This window comes from Euphorbia lathyris, chromosome 2, assembly GCF_963576675.1.
Source record: "Euphorbia lathyris chromosome 2, ddEupLath1.1, whole genome shotgun sequence".
Taxonomy (NCBI): domain Eukaryota; kingdom Viridiplantae; phylum Streptophyta; class Magnoliopsida; order Malpighiales; family Euphorbiaceae; genus Euphorbia; species Euphorbia lathyris.
In genome coordinates, this window is record NC_088911.1 from 57,390,891 (window position 1) to 57,397,528 (window position 6,638).

At 36.3% G+C, this 6,638-nt stretch overlaps 1 long non-coding RNA gene across 1 annotated transcript; it reads left to right on the plus strand.

The window, feature by feature from the left end:
• The first annotated feature begins 793 nt into the window (after positions 1-793).
• Positions 794-4,035, plus strand: LOC136218312 (uncharacterized). The gene is made up of 3 exons (XR_010683725.1): positions 794-984; positions 2,886-3,848; positions 3,961-4,035. It is a non-coding gene; the product is annotated as an uncharacterized lncRNA (long non-coding RNA).
• The last annotated feature ends 2,603 nt before the right edge of the window (positions 4,036-6,638 follow it).

Sequence of the window (6,638 nt, forward strand, 5' to 3'; positions counted from 1 at the left end):
AGTTTTACATAAAACTCTATTTTCACAAGGGTTATGAATTTTTTTCTCCTAAATAAAAAATATTTCATAAATTTAGTCAAACTATACGTAAATTATATCTAAAAATAAAAGATTTACGTAAAGTTCAAAGGTTTTACGTAAACTCCAATTTTCACAAGGTTTGTGGATTTTTCTCCTAATGTAAAAGGGTTACGTAAATTTAGTTAAACCTTACGTAAATTATGTCTAAAAATAAAATTTTTGAACTTCCAAAATTTCTAGAATATCTGGAATTTCAGCATTTCTGAAATTCCAGAAATTCTAGATTCTAGAATTTCAAAATTTCCAGATTCTGGCATTTCAGAGTTTCCAAAATTCTAGAATTTTTGAAATTTTAGAATTTATGGATTCTGGAATTTTAAATTTTTTGAAATTCCTGAATTTTCGGATTCTGGAATTCTAGAATTGCCAGTTTTTGGAATGTTAAAATTCCTGGATGGTTAACAATGATTGTCCTCAAGTATGTAAAGGAGCAAGATATGAGTCATGTCGATATGAACTAGAGAAAGATGATAGATGTAGACTCATACCACATGTTTTGTAGAAAGAAGAAGACAAGGACATAAGAGAGAGCTGAAGTTAATAGGGTTAATTTGTGCTTGATTAGTGATTTTTAAAAAGTTGGGGACTTTATTACAGGTTTTAAAAAGAATTAGGAGTTAATTGAGTTTGGCCATATATTTTAGGGTCCAAATGGGCTTTATGCCTTTATTTAATTTGCAACTGTCAGCGTGATTTCACCCCTAAACCTTATTTCAGTGTTTGAGAAATCGCAAACCTCTCGTCGCTCGCTGTTCCTAGGACCAAATACGACTTACTGAGAAATCGTGAGCCTACCGTTCGTTCATCTCTCGCTGCTCCTCGGATCAAGATCCTATTGGTGGTTCACTTCTACCGTTCTCTTCACGGTTGACTGAGGCAAACATAATCTAAGTCGGTTTGGAGGTATGTAATTTTCTCTCCTCTCCATTTTGAGTGAATGAATTTTAGATCACTTGCTGTATCAGTTAATCAAATTCACTTGAACATGAATAATTTTGTTTCCAATTCTCTCATCAAATTGAGTTTAGCTATTGAAGGTTCCAAATTCTTCTTTTAAATTGGGTGTTTGGTTCACGTAAAATCAACATTGGAATGGGAATGGAAAGAACTTATTACCATTGATGTGGTTTGGATTGGCAAATTAATCGTTGGAATTGGAATTGATTCCCTATAATAATGGAGTCCACGATTAATGGTAATAAGTTCTTGTTGAATCTTTGTGGAATCTTTTGTTCTAATTCCTCCTGCCATGTTTGCTATTTGAGTTCACTTTCCTGATGAATTTTGAATGCTGGATCTGAGTTGATTTTGGGCATTCCTTTTTTATATCTTATTAAAACTATTATATTGTTCAATTTCATTTAAATGAGATCTGATGAGCTGTTGCTTAAGTTTTGAGCAAACTAGATTCTGTCTCGATTGCATATTTTGGTCTGATTTCAAACTAGTTGTGAAATTGAGCGTTCTACATTCAGATTCTAAGTTCTTCCAAATCTAGTTTCAATCCAGATTCAAAGCTTCACGATAAAGAGAAAATCAAAACATAACTTCTGTCAGCTAGTTGATTGTACAGTTTATCGAATCTCTATGTTTTTTAAGTTTCCTTCTCCATAAATGTGAGCTATAAATCCAGATTCCATACTGTTTTGGAATCTCTATGTTCTTCAATCTTCCGCTGTTGATTGAAGTAATAAATGCAATAAGGTATTTTTTACTTTTCATTATTCTAAAATGTGTTGTTTATCACATATTAATAGAAGTCATGAGATACATGTATTAATTCAACACAACTAATTGAAATCTAGATCAACACAATTCATAAAAGTGATGAGATATATTCATTAGCTGATCAAGGCAGTGGATCAACAGGAAAGAAATTTATGTATACCAAAACAGAATAAATTTGAGCTAAATATATATGGATTTGATAATCCTGTTCTCTGCGATAATACTTTGTTTGGGTAATTTTAATCGAATTTTCCGTGATTACTTTTTTTGTCATAGGTTTAGAGTAGTAAACTAATTAAGGATTAGATTTAGAAAGAGATGGAAATTAACAAAGATTCAATTATAGGGAATCAATTCCACGATTAATGGCTATAATAATGGAATTGGAATCGGAATTAAGAGTGTAATCAGTTTTGACTCCCTCCCGGAATCAATATAAAACACGCTTGCATTCTGTTTTAAAAAAAATATTTACTCTTCGTCTTCCTCGAGCTCAGTCTTCCTCATCCGGTTTCCTCAAACTCTGTCTTTCTCAAGTTCTAACAATGGAAATCTAAACTATGTATAGAATTTATGTGTTTTTTCATCCGTATATTTTCAATCGACTTCCGATTCTCCTTTCTCTTAGCCAAGATAGTTTAGGAGATCTGGACACCCTCATATGCACTTTGCATACTCCTCAGTCCATATCCGGGCGATCCCCTCACACTCTTCCCTGTTGCTGCGGTATTGCTCAGCAACTGCTTCTTGCCCAGGAAATGGCTCCTCACTATGGGGCTGTAGAAGTAGATCATATATGTGCCACAGACACTACAAAATGCATAGAATAATTAGAACAAAAATATGATGTTGTATGTTTATCAAATGAAATAGATAAATGGTTGCATTATACCGTGGCAGTGGAAAATCAATGGTCATTAAGGATACGGGGAAGATGAATCGACCCATGAGTATCCACGTTAGGATGATATATCCTATTCCGGAACCAAAACTGAGAATAAGAGGAGAGCTCTATTAGTGTATGTTTCATATAGGGGATTATATCTTACTGATCTGAGTTAATATTACTCTTGCAGGTCTGTTTGGGAAATCCGGATGGTATCTGATTCTGATTTCAAATACACCCCTTTCATATGGGATGTTGATGCGCCTCGCGGCGTTCGGTACCGCAAGGCTCACTAAGGGATAAGTGTACCCCGTCGTTATCAAGTAATAAAATTCTGGATAAGTCCAGGTATCGTCCACAGGATTTATTTCTGCAAGTATCAAGCTACTTGGTTTCAGATGTTATCTAGGCTTTGGGGGTTTTGAGTTTGGTTTTGCTTAAGTTAATCTACTCCTAGGTTGAATTATACTACTCCTAGCTAAGTTATCTAATTCTAACTAAGTTATTCTACGCCTAATTAAGTTACTCTACCCCTAATTAAGTTAAACTACTCCTAGGGGATCTTTTACCAATGTAATTATCCGAAGGAACATGAAGGGATACGATGATAATGAAAATAGATTGTTTAGACAACGGAATTAAAACCTAATCTAAGTCACTTGTGTCCGAGGCGATTAACCCTACCTATCCTCCTAAGGTCCCTAGTTCGTAATTCCCTTGTAAGGCCGAAACTAGCTCTAAGGCTCAGTAATTTGGGCTTAATCTTCTATAGGGTCGTCAATCCTATAGGCACTGACTAGGTCAGATTCAGCTCGCAATATGTGCCAACTTAATTTTGGGATTATCGAATGAGTTAAACCAATCAGACAAAGCGTAAGACGAAGATTAAAGCAATAAAACAATTGAATAAACAAACTATAATATATATCAAAGATGAAAAGTATTGTCACGAAGATACAATGAGCCTATGATTCATAACATGGATCAGAGGCTAGACAGAATATAAAAGAAGAAAAATCCCTTTCAGGGAACCTGTCTACCAATGCAGGCGTCTTCCTAGGACTTAAGGATGGAGCTTGAGCAATCCTCGGTGAGCGGAGCTTCGGAGGTGTCTTCAATGGAGGTTTGAAGGATATGGAGAGGATTTCTCAAGGTGAAAGCTAAGAAAATTACAAAGATAAAATATATCTAATTTACAATGGAAAAGTTCTATTTATAGATGAAGCTCGGGCCCTCTTTCTGACCTAATTCGTATCCTTTTGCAGGTAGGAAGTCGTGGGGCCGATCGTGGAGTCGTGGGGGCGGAATTGGGATTTTTGACCAATTCCCGCAGGTCAGCTCGCCGAGCAGCTCACCGAGCTGGCCCTTGCAGGCCAGCTCGTCGCGAGCTGGCCTCCAGGGGCCTGCTCGGCCGAGCAGTGCCTGGCAGCGGAAATATAAAATTTTTAACCTTTTTCCATTAACCCAAAATCCGTTAATCATCATTTCATATAAAGAGGGATAAAAGGAAATACCTTTTGACGAACTATCTACCGTTGCAAGCGAAGTGCCCTCAACTCTTACTTCGAGTTCACGAGCACAAAACAAAACACAATCCAAATCAAGTTAGTGATCAACCGTGAAAACAATCAAGTATAGATTGTCTCTAATAAATCAACACAAGATCAAGGATAAAGAGAAAGAGATGAGATCAATTGAATCGGTAGGAAGCGGTGGATTATTTCGTCCTCGTCTAGGGGGGGGTAGAAATTCTCTCTCTTGGTTGCTCTAGTATGTTTCGAAAATCACACATATAGGGGGTATTTATATTCTCTTATATCTAAACCCTAGTTAGATAGAATTAGGTTACTGAATAAGAATTTAATTCGGAATATAATTCTTATTTATTATCTATAATTATATCTTAAATATAAAGATAATAATAGTAACCTTATAGGATAATAATAAGAGCAATTTAATCTAATTAAAACTCCTAACTTATTTATCCTTTAATTAATTTAATTCACAATCATAATCTAATTAGAATTGTTAAAATCAAATTAAATTATTCATGTATTTTCATACATGAAAATCGCCCCCTATATACTGGGCCTTAGTGGACTCAGTTGGGCTTCCATTAATTAATTAACATCTGTTTCTCTTTTGGGCTCCAAGTCTTATGTGTGACCCATTAGGTTCTTATTGCTTCTAGCCGTATGCAAGGATTTAGAGTCGAGTCTTCCACAAGCGATCCATGGACATATCTCCCATTTATCGGGAGTGACAAATGCTCAATCCAATGTATAATTATCCTGCAATTACTTTCTGTGATACCCAACGTCTGCCGTTCACACCCCAGAGTCATCTCTGTTATGGATCGTGTTACAACAGGATCAAAGCATCACATTCCGTAATCCAGAATCACTAATTCACATTCCTTTGAGTCTGAGGATTACTTATACCTATTAATACCAATGAGATGAACAGGTGACAAGGATGAATCTACCCATCCTATTATCTCAAGTCGGGTCCCCAATCCTAATGAACTTCTTTTCATTGGATCCATGTAACTGTCCAGATATCTGTATATATGAAGTTTGTGAGATCAGCTTTCTGTCTCGACAAAAGACATTGTTACATGCAAGTCTCAGCAGTGATATGTCAATCCTAAACATATTACTTGACTTGGGGTGGTTTTAAGTTTATTAGTTTATCATAAAGTTTCGTCTCACTTCATGCTTGTATGAACACTTTATAATCACTTTAAACAAACTTATGGATTTCCTTTTATTAGACTTTATTTAGTTCTTAAAAAGGGATTGCCTTTATATAGTTATGAAACCATATCTCATTAAACCAAACACTTCATTTACATTAAGTTTGTATCCTAGAACAATTGTCTATAGGACACTAAAACCCCAACATACTCCCACTTGGACTAAAGCCAATTGTTTCTATAACTTATCCCAGTAGAACTAAGATGACGATCATGCACTTTCAGGGTTAAGGGCTATGTCAACGGATCTGCAACGTTGTCCTCAGTAGGTACTCTTTCTATTCTCACATCTCCTCTTGCCACAATTTCTCTTACAATGTGGTATCGCTTCAGGTAATGCTTAGATGCATTATGAGACCGTGGTTCCTTTGCTTGCGCAATGGCTCCATTGTTATCACAGTACAGTGTAATGGGATTTACAATGTCAGGCACCACACCAAGTTCAGTAATGAACTTCTTAATCCAAACCGCTTCCTTTGCTACTTCCGCAGTAGCGATATACTCTGACTCGATCGTAGAGAAAGCTACGCTTACTTGCTTGGAACTCTTCCAGCTGACCGCGCCCCCATTCAAGATAAACAGGTATCCTGATTGGGATTTAAAATCGTTCTCATCTGTGAGATGACTTGCATCTGAAAATCCTTCTATTTTCAGATCCCCTTCTCCGTACACTAGGAACATGTCTTTAGTCCTTCTCAAGTACTTAAGAATGTTCTTGACGGCATTCTAGTGCTCGTCTCCCAGATTACCTTGGTAACGACTCGTTATACTTAATGTGAACGCTATGTCAGGTCTAGTGCAAAGCATAGCATACATAATCGAACCGATTGCGCTGGCGTACGGGATTACAACCATGTGCTTCTTATCATCTTCGGTTTTAGGACATTGATGATTGTTTAACTTTACTCCATGTACCATGGGTAAGTTACCTCGTTTCGATTCAAGCATGCTAAACCGCTTTAGCACCTTTTCGATGTATGTAGCCTGTGAAAGACCAAACAGTCTTCTTGATCTATTATACCAAGTATATAAGCTGCTTCACCAAGGTCTTTCATGGAGAAGTTACCAGATAACCATACTTTTACCGACTGTAGTAGAGCTATGTCATTTCCCATTAATAATATATCGTCCACATATAATATCAGAAATGCAACTGAGCTCCCACTTGCTTTCTTGTAAATGCAAGCT